Source organism: Phodopus roborovskii, unplaced genomic scaffold, assembly GCF_943737965.1.
Source record: "Phodopus roborovskii unplaced genomic scaffold, PHOROB, whole genome shotgun sequence".
Taxonomy (NCBI): Eukaryota; Metazoa; Chordata; class Mammalia; order Rodentia; family Cricetidae; genus Phodopus; species Phodopus roborovskii.
In genome coordinates, this window is record NW_026126540.1 from 21,500,333 (window position 1) to 21,514,255 (window position 13,923).

Sequence of the window (13,923 nt, forward strand, 5' to 3'; positions counted from 1 at the left end):
AAAGACTGGAGAAGACATAATAAATAATGAGGTCTGTTTGTACTCTGGTCCCATCTTCAGTGTTAACTCTGGATAGACTTCCTTTCTCCTTTCTAAGGTGGCAATACAGGATGAATATACTGCTGTGAAACATTACCTCGATGAGGACCCCAGCAGCCAGGATTGCCACAACAGTGACAAAGAACAATCTTGTCACTATGGCACTCTCATGACCAGAAGTGGCAGAGTCCATAGAGAACCCTCTGTATCTGGCCCTCTCAGCAGAACCAGCCAGTCATCCTGCTTATCTACATTCTGTCCATCACTGTATCTGACCGATGGACAGGCTTCCAAAACCCCACAGGACAGACTTGAGTGGCCAGAACGTGGAGTGGAGGAGGGGTCCTAATGACAGTACCTGTCCCTAGCCAAGGCAGGGAACACACACCAGAGCAGCATCAATGTCAGGCTCCATGTGATTATTCTTGGAGGCCAGAATGTCCCCTTCTGTCCTGTATGCCTTCAAAGGGTGCTGAAATTGCACAGATAGTCAAAACAGGGGCCTCAAAGCTTTTCAGCACTCTGCACCCAGGCCATTGCACTGCACCCCCATTCACTGAGCAGGCTTGCATATTGCAGTCCTGCTGCACCCAGGGAAGCCACAGAACCATCAAGACAGAACCTGAATGGGGCAGGTGATGAGCTGTTTGAAGCCATATCCGGTTCCATAGCTATCCCTCTTCCCTGAGACTATAGATTCCCCCTGGGGGTAGGGCTGAGGCTTTGCCTGTCACTGTGACTGAAGCAAAACTAATGGTTGCTATCTGAGTTACATAGTGAGCTCTGGTCCAGCCTGAGCTACAGAGCAATCCTGTCTTATAAGCAGGGAAATAAACAAACAACCTAGACCTTGAACTGGTACACTCACACAGACACACAGCAGTAATCCATCAGCCCCTCCCACTCAAGTTCCCAACCTCCTGTGCTGGGGACAGCACATGATCAGGATGCCATGGCAACATGGAAGTAGGGTAAGTGCAGGAAGGAAATAGAGAATTGAAAAATGGATGCTGATCTGCACATTTGGGCTCCACCTCAAAAGATGAAAGATGACAGCCAGCCCAGTCAAGTCCTGAAAAGCAGTGAATTTAACGGGTAGGAAGAGAGCTGAAGATTGCCTGCAGTGGGAGACTTTGGAGGGAAGGACAGACACCTGGCATAGAAAAAGAAGGGTGAGCAAATCTAAATAGAATAAAAAGCAACTTCTTGATCTTCTACTGGCTCCCAAATTCAGACAACTCACAAATAAGTGAGTGACCATCCACTAGCCAGCAAAATGGTAGCAGACACAGTGGAGATGACAAAGCAGTCACACCCTCTAGATTGTCCCTGTGGCTTTGTCACAGGTCCCCAACCTGGCCAGAAGGGTGCTGGCCATGTGGGTTTGTGGGGGTAGGGAGAGCAGACTAGAGTCCTCCAGGAAGAAAACCCAGGGACCTGAGGAAATAGTAGAGGCTCTTGAGTGGTCCGGGGGGCGGGGGGAGTAGTGGTCCTGGGGGGGGGGGGAGTAGTGGTCCTGGGGGGGGGGAGTAGTGGTCCGGGGGGGGGAGTAGTGGTCCTGGGGGGGGAGTAGTGGTCCTAGGTAGAGAAGTCACCCCAGGTAGAGTAGTGGTCCCTGGTAAAAGTAGAACCCAGTTGCACCCTGGCACAGGCAAGGACCCCAGAGTGTTTAAGGAAGCAAGCGTGAAAGTCATTAGAATTCTCCTTGGTGTGAGTCTGGCCTTCAGTGCTGCCCAAGAATATCAAACCTTTTGGCCTAGTCATTTCCAGAGAGATGGAGATCAGAGGGCCCATCCAGACCTGTCCTCTTAGGGTGTGTTAGCCCTGTGTCCTCAAGCAAAACTAGACCAGAGAAGGTCAGGTTAGAGCTGAAGGCAGAGAGAAAAGGGATGGATGAGACTAAAAAAACTAGAATGACAGATGAGAGGAAATCCAGGAGCTTGGGGCTTGAGAGATGACTCAGCAGTGAAAAGCACTTGTCTCTCTTCCAGAGAACCCAGGTTTAATATCCAACATTCATGACAGATATTTCACAACCACCTGTAACTCTAGTTCCAGGTAATCTGACATCCTCTTCTGACCTCTGCAGGCGCCTGCACATACATGGTACACACAACATATACTCAGGCACATATAATACACATAAAATTAATAAATTGTAGCAAGCTTTCTTGGACTACCAGCCCCCAAATCATGACATAGACTTATTATTAGCTATGAATGCTTGGCTTTAGTTTATGTTCGTTTCTAATTAGCTCTTATAATTTATTTTAACCTGTTTCCCTATATCACCATTTTGTCTTGGAACTTTTTAACTTTTCTTTCATTGTATATGTCCTACTTTTCTGTTTCCTCAGTGTCTGGCTGACTGGCTGGCTGACCCCTGGAGTTTCCCTCTCTTTCTCCCTCATAGATTCCTTTTTCTATTTATTCTCTCTGCCCACCAGCTCTGCTTATCCCTTTACTGCCTATCTATTGGCTGTTCAGCTTTTTATTAAACCAATCAGGTCCCTTAGGCAGGTAAGATGAAACAAATGTAACACATCTTTGCATAGTTAAATAAATACAGCATAAACAAATGTAACACATCTTTACATAGTTAAACAAAACAAATGCAGCATAAACAATGTAACACATCTTTACACAGTTAAGCTAATATACCACAACAATAAAGAAGCTATAAAGAAGAGTCCAGAAAGGAATGAGACAAAAAGAGCAGACCTGATCATAGATAGGGTCAGACAGGAGGCTCATGTAGGTTTCAACCTCCAAACACCAGTCTGAGAGGACATCAACTACTATGAATGCAGGAGGGCTGAGGCAGCACTGTGGAGATTTTAAGGATGGGAAGCTCAGGCCTGAAATGAGATCATGGGTGACATGTGCTTTGTAAGCTAAGCTCCGGAGCTCTACAGCCATCATTTGTTCACTGTGGCATCATCGAGAAGACGATGCAGAAGGTGCACACAGAGCCACCACGAGCTGCAAAATGAGTTTTCTGTATTTACAAGAGCAAATTCAGGAAGCAACTGTAAATGTGAATACATGTCTGTATAGCAGGACCTTCCATCTGTGAGTGTGAATACTTTCTCCGAGGACATTTTTTTCTTCCTGTGATGTGGACAAAAGTAGACTTTCTTGGATTCAGGAGTAGCGGTGTGACTTTGTAACTCTGTGATGTCTTCCAGCTGGAGGGGCGGTGGAGGGGGGTCACAGCAAAGCAGACACTTTCTAGGGGTTCCCAGCAGTGAATCAACAACTCTCTGCTTATAGCATATTTGGTGTCGCACATAGTAGGGGAGGGTGTCCCCAGTGCTGTGGGATCAGCTTCTGCCAGAGCCGTTATGTGCCAGATATGGCTTCCCACTCCTCATTTCACACACGCCATGCCTATGCCCAGTCTATTCTCCTTTTCCATCCCTTCCATGGTCCTCTGCTCAGCCTCTCCTCACATCCATGAATGGACGTTAGCCCCTTGAAGTTTCCATCCAAATTCTCCCCACTGTGACCCTACTTGGAACCACACTCCAGTTGCTCCTCTCCACCTACCCACAGTATCTTTCACTAGAAAACAACAGTCTATGTCCAAAGCATATTTGTTTACACCTACTTTCTGAAGGACTGTATCAATGGCCTAGGAACCTGAGGACTAGCCTGAGACCATACAGCAGATAATGAAGATCCAGCCCATTCTGCCCCTGAGATCTGAGAGGCAGAGACATTGCCCTCTCTACTCCCTCACTCCCCAGCCTTGCCTCTAAATTCTTCCTGCCTGGCCTCAAGGTCCTGGCATTGAAGCCTCCTGCATTCCACTGCAATGGGCCCTTCCAGGGTAACAAGATGCCCTGCTCCATTCAGATGCTACCTTCAACCCAGCCAAGTGCTTCCTGTCTTCACTTTCCACAGAGCTGGCCATCACCAGACCTGGCTCTCCATCCCGTGAGACTTCCTCCAAACCTGACCCTTTCCTCCCCAGCAATGGTCTTCAATAAATATGAACCAACTACAGGGCGATTAGTCCCTACTGCTCTACAGTGTCATGTGTAGCCGTGAGGGGTCCCAGGTGCTTCCTCGGAATGCACGGAATACATGGGATTGGCTCATATTCAGCTGTGACAGGTCACAAGCAAAAATCTATGTGAGTTGGAACAGTTGTGGGAAGAATCTTCTAGCTCAGGCTAGGTGGTGGGAGGGACCCAGGGTAGGGTAGGGGCTGTCAGGGAAGGGGAGCGGCTGCTCACAGGTTGGAGCAGGAAGCAGCTCAAAGTAAGTCATCCTACAGCTCCCCCTGTTGGTGGAATTTAAGAGAGACCCAGACGGAGTCTTAATTTTGTTGCCAACATTTTCCAGATGGGAACCTGGGCCTGAGGGAAGTGAAATCAACTTGCTCAAAGGACTAATAAATGGCAGCGCTTGGGTCAGAGTCAAGTGTGCTGACACGTGTCCCACCCTGCCCCCTGTCTGTAAGGTGCCGGCGGAACGCTATGGGACAGGTGGGCATGAATCTATGGGAATGGATATCTATGGTGTCTGTACCCCCCCCCAGCAACAAACAGCCTTGAGCACATAGTGCCCAGATCCTGGCATAAATGAAAAAGTCATAGAGATGGGACAGAACCAGCCCTGCCCTAGGAGCCTACTGTCTCCCAGGGGAGATGTGGAGACAAATAATGGAGGAGCACGTGCACAGCGTGGTGCTATTGAGAAGCCAAGTGTTGCAGGAATAAGGCAGAACTCGACGTTCAGAGCCCCTGCTAGCCATCCTCTACTGCCACCCAGGGCCAACCAAAGTGGTCCTAACTGCCAGCCTCTCTGCCCTCCTCAGATGTCAGGATACAGTCATCTCTGCCTCCTGCTGGCTGAAAGGGGTACTGCACCCTTTAAGTCATCGCTCACCACTGGCCTCCTCTCTAAAACCTGTCTTGATATCCACCCCTCTAGTAATTTTATCCCTGGGCAAAGGAGCACTTCCTTTTGACTTTACCCCATGCTTATAGCTCAGCTGTCACCCTGAAATATCTGTATTTATTAACCCTTTGTGCACCCCTAACCCCTCATGTGTCTCCTGTATTTTTTTTTATCACTGGATAAATTCTGGAAATTCGTGGATGAATGCTTGATGAACTCACGGGGGAAAAAAAAAACAACTGAGACCAACTGAAACCCAATCTTAACACACACACCAGAATACCAGAATGGTATTCTGGTAACTTATCATACCATTCAGTACATCTTTCAACTGAAAGTCTGTCCTCACCAAGGGACATTGGACCCAAGACATCTTCCAGTCTTCATGGGGCATCTTTGAGTAGTGATATTGCTCACACTGGACACAAAGACCTCGGCCCCTGGGCTGCAGCAGGGACTCTGCAGTTTGACTGTTAGACTCAGAACAAAGTTTACACTCTGAGTCACGCTAGAGAGGAAGTAGGAGCCCTTAAGTCTCTCATCTTCCTGGCCTTCAAGCTCTACCTTGGGCCTTGCTAATACTGGCTGCCTGGACACCAGATTCTTCTATGGACTTAGCATCACAGAGTCCCTAGGAGTATGTGGAAGTCCCTTGCATTCTCCCAGTAGCCTACAGGATCTTCTGTATGTTCCCACTGGTTTCCTATCACCTCCGGCTCACTCTTGAGTAACAAAGAATCTCTCCGTTACTCTCTCCAGACTCAGAATCCTTGGATCTCTTTCTGACTGCTCTCCACATCTCCAGGCACTACAGGCTGCAGTACCATCCGTACTGGCCACCAGGCACAGGATTGACAGGACCTCAAACAGGGCAGGAAGCTGGAGACAGGAGCTGATGCAGAGGCCATGGAGGAGTGCTGTCTACTGGCTTGTTCCTCATAGCTCACACAGCCTGCTTTCTTATAGAACCCAGAACCGCCAGTTCTGGAGTGTCACCCACCACAATGGCCTGGGCCCTCCCCCACCAACCTGCAGCCCACCCCCACCTTTTGATAACAGTGACATAGAAATGTAAGCCAAAGCCAAATAAACCCTTCCCTTCCCAAGCTGCTTTGGTCATGATGTCATAGCAGCAATAGAAACCCTAACTAAGATAGGTACATACATATTTCCATACCCTGATCTCTGTGTGGACTACCCTATAGATGAAAATTAGCTATCCTGGGGTCTATGGGAGCCCTGAGTAGCAAGGCTCAGGCTTCCCAGAAAGAAAGCATGCTGTTTTTTGTTTTTTGTTTTTTTTTTTTTTTTTTTTTTTTATGTAAAAAGCTCCTGCTGTGTGCATGTGTGGGCACAGATTCCAGGAGCAGGCTGCATTCAATGTAGCATTCCAGCCCCTCCTCAGGGAAGGAGGGGCAGAGTAGAGAGCTGGGCCGGCACTCTCTGCTGCCTGGTAACAGGATGTTTACATGTCCGATTTCGAGGAGTCAACACACAAGCAAACATCTGAGGTATAAAAGGTAGACTTGCTACTCCTTTTACAAATGGAAAACAACAGTGGACTTGAGGGGAGAGCCAGAGGTGGATCTTGGAGACCAGGCAGGCCCATCCCTGAGTCCTAATGTGAAGGCAGGCCAATTGGGGTTCTGGAACTCCTGGCTGCGCCGTCTTATAGGCCACGGAGTCTATAGCTTCATCTACATTTCTCTCCATCCATATACCTTCCCCTATTACACTCCAGCTTTTGCTACTCCCACCACGCCAGCCCTGGCCTGGAGAGAGAAAGAAACTAGAACTGGCAGAGAGCAAAAGGCACTCTAGAGCCACTCAATTAGGCCCCATGTGGCTCTCAGGCTGGGGAGACCAAGGACTGCTCGATGCCGTGGTCCCCAGACCCTTAGAGTTTAGTTGCCACTCACCTGGCCTCCTCCTGGAGAGGCTTCCCAAACCCAAAGCCAAAGGCTCCAGCATCCTCATCATGACTTTTTCATTTGTTGTTAGGTTTCCTCTACTTTCCAGAAAGAAGGCTCACAGTAAGTATGACCAACACATCTTACCTCCCAATGGACACCCCACCCCACTCCCACCCATGTGTGCATCCCCATCTGCCTCACTCTGGGATGGCCCAGCTGTGCTGCACGCTGGAGCCGTGGCTGACACAGGCCTCCATTTCTTAGTCTATATTGATATTATGAATATAAGATGATATAATCCCCACGGGTGTGCAGCAGCCTCGTGGGGTTGGCAAAGCTTTGCATTGAGTCACAAACTGCTCAGTTCCTCCATATACTGACTGTGGACACAGACTCAGGACCACAGTGTGTGCCTAGACCATGGGGCTATACTGCTATACTAGTAATGGCTTATCATTACTCGCTCGCTCTCTCTCTCTCTCTCTCCCTCTCGCTCTCTCTCTCTCCCTCTCGCTCACACACACACACACACACACACACACACACACACACAGACACACACAGAGTCCCTTCTTCCTTGGTATCTACGACCTTGTATGACACATGGAACCTCAGGGGTGGCATCTGAAGGACGAACATGAAAGGAAGATGGAAGTCACCTTGAACCACCTTGCCTACAAGGACTATTTGTTAAAATTTTCTCTGCTTTCCTTAGACTGTCGATGCATAGCTGTTGAGGATGTCCTACATGCCAGCAGTTTGCTCTAAGTACTAGGAATCCCACAGGAATCAGAGAAAATTTCTACCTCAGACAGCACTCAAGAGACTCAGGCAGGCAGGCAGATCACAAGTTCCAGCATAGCCTGGGCTACAGAGTGAGAACCCCCGTCTCCAAAATATTAATAAATAAATGACCTGGCCCATTCAGGAAAGGGTTTTTTCTTATTTTTTGGAGAAGTTGAATGTTTAATGAAATTCAAGCCTCTCCCTCTCCAGAAAGCACTAGGACTACAAAAAGAAGAAGCAGCTGAGACGAGGGACCCAGGAGACACCTTCAGTGATCGATGTGAGCGTCATTAACAATGGGCATCTAATTACAGTGGCACTGTGGGCTGCAGCAGGAAGAGAAGAGTCCCTCCTGTGATGGTCTGGCCGAAAACAAACAGTCCAGACGTGATAATGATGCATCAGAAATTCCCAAGCGAGAGACATTCTACATTAAAATGTTTAAATTGAGGAGTCCAAAAAGACTGAGGGATATTCCAATTCTTTCAAATTCTGAGTGTCATGTAGTAGTTACACGGAATGTTCCAACTTATCCAGGAGATGACAGCACACATTACCAACCACAAATGGTTTAGAGGGGAAAGTTTTTGTATTAGTGCTTGGAACTTATCTATAAGTAAGACAGGTTTGTTTTTTTCTTTTTTAAAGTTAGTCAAAGGTAAATTTTTTGTTTTGTTTTGGTTTTTGAGGCAGGGTTTTTTTAGTGTAGCTTTGGTTTTCCTGGACCAGGCTGGCCTCAAACTCAGAGATCGGCCTGCCTCTGCCTCCCTGAATGCTGGGATTAAAGGCACCAATCACCACCTGCCCATCCAAAGGTGATTTTTAAAGAAACACTGTAGTGGCATCTTGCTCCACCAATAGATTTGAGGTACTGGCCTTAGGGTGTGGTTTCAATGTGTGCATGTGATCCCTATAGGGAAGAGGAGAGGCCTTGCTCTCTTTCTTGGGTGGTGGTCTGAGCATCCTGCATGGCAGAATCCTGGGCCTTTAGGGCAGAAGTCCGCATCGGCTGGGTAAGTGTTCCCCACATAAATATCTTTATTCTTTATTCAGGCATTTGTGGACTTCCATTACTATGCCTTCAAAACACAGAAAGAAAAAGAAGTGATAAATGGATCAGTGGGTAAATTTGCCTAAGCATGAGGATTCAAGTTCAATCCTCAGGACTCAAATAAAAAGCCAGGCCATCACTGGGAAATGGGAACAGGAGGATTACAGGAACTCCCTGGCCAATCTAGTCATCAGTGTCAGGTGAGGTCCAGGTTCAATAAGAGACACTCTTAAAACATAAAGAGGAGAGTCAGGCATGATGGCACATGTGTTTAGTTTCAGCACTCAGGAGGCAGAGGCAGGTGGATCTCTGTGAGTTTGAGGCCAGTCTGGTCTACAAAGAGAGTTCCAAGACATCCAGGGCTACAGAGAAACCTCATCTTAAAAAATCCAAAATAAATAAATAGGAAAGTGATAGAAGAAGACACCTATACCTGATTTCTGGTCCCCACAAGAGCATATACATACAAATAAATAAGTAAAAACTAAAAAATTAAAACCAGAACAAATAGGCAAGGTGTGGTAGTGCCTAATCCCAGCACTCAGGAGGCAGAGGCAGGTGGATCAAGACTAGCCTGGTCTACATGGTGAGTTCCAGCCAGCCAGGGCTACAAAGTGAGACCCTATCTCAAAACAAAAATACCATAAAAAGTGAAAAGCCTTGCCAGGCGTTGGTGGTGCATGCCTTTAATCCCAGCACTTGGAAGGCAGAGGCAGGCAAATCTCTGTAAGTTCGAGGCCAGCCTGGTCTACAGAGCTAGTTCTAGGACAGGTTCCAAAACCTAGGACAGAGAAACTCTGTCTCGAAAAACAAAAAACAAAACAACAACCAAAAAAGTGAAAAGCCTTGGGAAATTATTTCTTTATTTAAAAAAAAAACTGTTGCTTAAAATTATGATTTTAAGGAAGTAAAATGTTTGATAGCACTATGACAACTGAAATATAATGAAACATTAATGATGGCTACAGAAGTAGTATGCCAAAATATATTTACCTAAATCTTTAGGCACAACTCATGCTTCTACATGTGCAGGGCAAAGGGACTGTAAGTTTATGGCCAGTCTGAGCAACCACATCTCAAAATAATTAGGGACTAATTGGGAAAAAAAGAAATCAGCAGAGAGGCAGATAAGAGATTTAGAGGTAATAGAAGTTGAATATGGTCATAATACTTTATATTCCTGTACAAAACCGTCAAAACAAAAATTTAAACAACTGTTAAAAATTAGTTTGGATGCCACAAAACATTATATGAATCTTTATCACTGATAATCTTTAACATCTTACAAGATTATTTTCAGAGGCAGGGGAGATGTCTCATTGGGTTAAATGGACAAGCTCCACAATTCTGACAACCTACTTTACTGAAACCCATGCAGAGTGCTGAATGTGGCATTGAATCTGTAGGACACCTGCAGTGAGGTGGGGTGGGGACAGGTTTACCTGACAGCTTGCAGGCCAGCTGGCCTGAAAGATACAGGGCAATAGTAGAAACAAAAAGAGAAAAACTGCTTCAAGACCTTCTCCAACTCCTGAAAATTGTACTCTGACCTATGTGTGTAAATAAATTAAAATTTTACAATTTTTTTCTTCAACAAAATTTTCAAGTCATAGTAGGAAGCAAAGTACCATATTAACTTCGTACTGGTTACTTCTGTGGTTGTTGTAAGAAATATCTGGAAATGCTACTTAAGGAAAAAGACTTTAGATGTGCACTTGTGTGTGTTCTGTGAGCCTGAAAGTGTTAATCCCCAGAAGCTTCAGGTCCAGGCACTTGTGAACTGACCGACATCAGTGCTAGGAACCAAACCTGGGTCCCTTAAAAGAGAAGGTGCTCTTAACTGCTGAGCAGTCTCTCCAGCCCCAGGAAAGTGTAGCCTCAGGAGCAGGGAGTAGCCCATCACATTGTTTCCAGTCAGGAGCTAGAAAGGGGCTAGAGCTGAAGTCAACTTCTTTCATTCAGTCTGGGACTCCAATCTGGGTAATGAAGGAGATGGTGCCGTACCACATTTAGGGTGGGAGCTGGGCATTGGTGGTGCACACCTTTAATCCTAGACTCAGGAGGGAGGCAGAGGCAGGTGGATCTCTGTGAGTTCGAGGCCAGCCTGGTCTACATAGAGAGTTCCAGGACAGACTCTAAAGCTACAGAGAAACCCTGTCTCAAAAAAAAAAAAACAAACATTTATGGGATTTATGCTCAGTTAAACATTTCTAGAAAACCAGAAGTGTGTTTCCATAGTGATCCTAAATCTCCTCATCCCAATAAGTTGACAATGCAGTCTAACCATCTAAATGTCCAAAAAGTAAACATTTCTCTAATGTTGACTTTTCCTAAATTTCTATGTCTCTTGACTTGTTTCAGAATGTAGATGTTGACTTATCTTAGTAGATACTAAAGCAGAAGGTCTAAAAAGCATCCAGACATGCATTCCCATGCAGCTTCTGAACATTTTCTCCTTAAACTTATTTTGCAACTACAGATGCCTCTGCTTTGTTTTCAGATTGTTGTTCCTGTAGTCTGCTGTCTGTCCTCTGGGAGGCAATAGGAATGCTAATCCCAAAAGAAGGCAGCCCACCAAAAAGACCCCAACCATCATGCTAGATTCCAGACACCAGGAAGCAGCCTCTTATTGTAACATGATTGTGTACCATATATCCCAGAACTCAGGAGGCAGAGGCAGGCAGATCTCTGTGAGTTTTAAGTCAGCCTGGTCTATATGGGGAATTCCAGAACAGTGAGACTCTATCTCAAAAAGGAAAAAAAAAATGGAGCACCATCCAGCTGGAAGATACCCAAGTGTACCACCCAGGTCCCCTTGGCCCAGAGCAGGAAGGTGCCACTACAATAAACATATGGAAAAGATAGAAAAATGGAGCACTGGGTGTACTTAGAAAGAGGCAGAACTGGAAACAATGGAGATGAAAGGTGAGGCAGAGGGCTGAGGTCCACATTGCCCTGTGGGGAGTGTGGGATGCTGTACAACAGCCTAGAGCTTATGCAGATGCAGACTCAGTTTCCAAACCTGCTGCCTGGCCACAGGATTCCCCTGGCTCTGGGCAACAATGGAGGCCCAAGACGAGGAGAGGTTCACTGTCTGGATTGGGCCTCCTCAAAGAACTGCCATAGTCCAGGATGCTACCAGAGACCATATTGGTGTCTGTAGTCCATGCTGCTGTCCCAGGCCATGTTGAAGCCATGTGGATGTATACAGTCTGTGCTGCTGCCTAATGCCTTGGTGATGTCCTTGGGCTGTTCCACCTGGGAGGGGAGGGCACCCTGATGGGAGTGGCATTTGTAGCCACCTGAGGCCATGTTAAGACCGATGGCCCATGTAGCATCCTGATACAGTCAAAGGCTATGCTGATGTCTGCAGCCTGTGTTACCATCAAAGCACATGAAGATGTCCATGGTCTGGGCTGCCTCCTGAAGTCATATTAATGTCCCAGGGGGCCAAAGAGCTGGCCCCACCCCACACTTAATCACAGCATACTGAGGCAGAAGATGGTGTGGGCACAGGAGAACTGGTCCCACCCCTCTCTAACTACCTCATGGCTCTCCTCAGTTGATGCTTCTGGCATGGATGGAGGTGGGAAGAGACACACCCTTGGGGCAGGTCATGCTGGGTTAGAAACATAGTTTCAAAAACAAACAGAGGAATGAAAGAAGGGAGAAAAAGAGAGAGAGAAGGAGGGAAGGAGGAAGAGAGGCAGGGAGGGAGGGAGGCAGGGAGGGAAGAAGGGAGGAACTGGTATTAAAGAATTGGAGTCATTGCTGTGACTAAACTTGACCTTATACTTAAGGCTTTGGAGTTTCTTATTTGTGGGGTCCTCAGAATCCTATCAGGGGTATGTGCTTCCTAACTCCAAAGAACGGTGGTAGGCTCACAGGCCCAGGAGCGGCAGCCTCTCTGGACCAAGTGGGGTTGTAGTAAAGATCTCGCTGGGGCCTCCAGAAATGTTTCAGGAATGAACGCTCTTTCAGGTATAAGCACTCCAAGGCCTTCCGGGAGCTGTCCTGGCTTTGGTCCACTGGTGACATCTCCTCTCTTCCACTCTCATTGATGCCACAGTGCTAATTCCAGAGAGATTCCCACAACACTTGGAATTTGTTTATAAGAGGAATTTGGACAAGTATGGAAAAGGAGGTTTAAGAAAACCTAGAGCACAGAGGCCGGGGTACAGTGATACTTTTCTTGTTTGTACTCTAACAAATAAATCTCACCTGAAAATCAGAAGGCAGAGATAGCCACTAGTTAACCATAGAAGCCTGGAGGTCTGTCGAGACAGACAGGAAGTGATATGGTTGAACGGAGGGAGGGATATAAGGTGGGACGAGACAGGAGCTTTTTTGGCTGGGATGGAAGGCGTGCTCCACTAATGCCCGGCTTATTCTAGGAATGTGATGGCCTGGGACAGTGACTATTTCTCCCCCTTTTCCTTCATTTACTGTGTGCCAGTTCTTTTCAAATTAGCCAACTGAGTAAGGTCGTGAGGTCTGATCATGGAGAGGCAATGGGAAAAAAGACACAGCCACCACCTGAGGCAAAATAAAAACCAAATGAACTTCCTGTTGAAATGTATTTGCTTTTCTGAGCATGTCCTCTTAATCGAGAGTAAAGCTTGCCTTGTCCAGACACTTCGGTGGGAATGGCGGTCTCTTCTTTGCAACCTTGAGCTTATCTCTAATAGACCAAAGACCAGCTGAGACATTCATCATCCCAGTCTGAACAACTACTGAATTATTGGCCTTTCCACTGGTAGACAGCCACTGTTGAATGAGCTGGACCACAGCCTATAAGCCACTCTAACAAATCCCCTTTTAATATAGATTCATTCTATCAGTTCTATTCCTCTAGAGAACCCTGACTAATACAGACTATGGTACCAGGAGTGGTTCTAGAGAGACAGAATTATAAGAATGAGTATTTTAAAGTATCTGGAATAGACTTCCAATTTGCTGACACCTACAGTTAATGATGCCTCTCCTAGAAGCTCAGGGAGTACTAAAACGCCACGGTGTGAACTATTAAATCAATTTTGCAGATAAATGCATTTGATTATCCTGATTCACCTAGTGTGAGAAGAAAGAATTTAGTGAAATAATGAAGCTGGCTGATTGCTTTTAGCATCACTGGATAAATTGACAAAAGAAAATAATGAGCTCCATGGTAAAATTGAGCAGCTCCAGATTCACACACAGTATAACAGTTTCTACATGTGCCCTGGA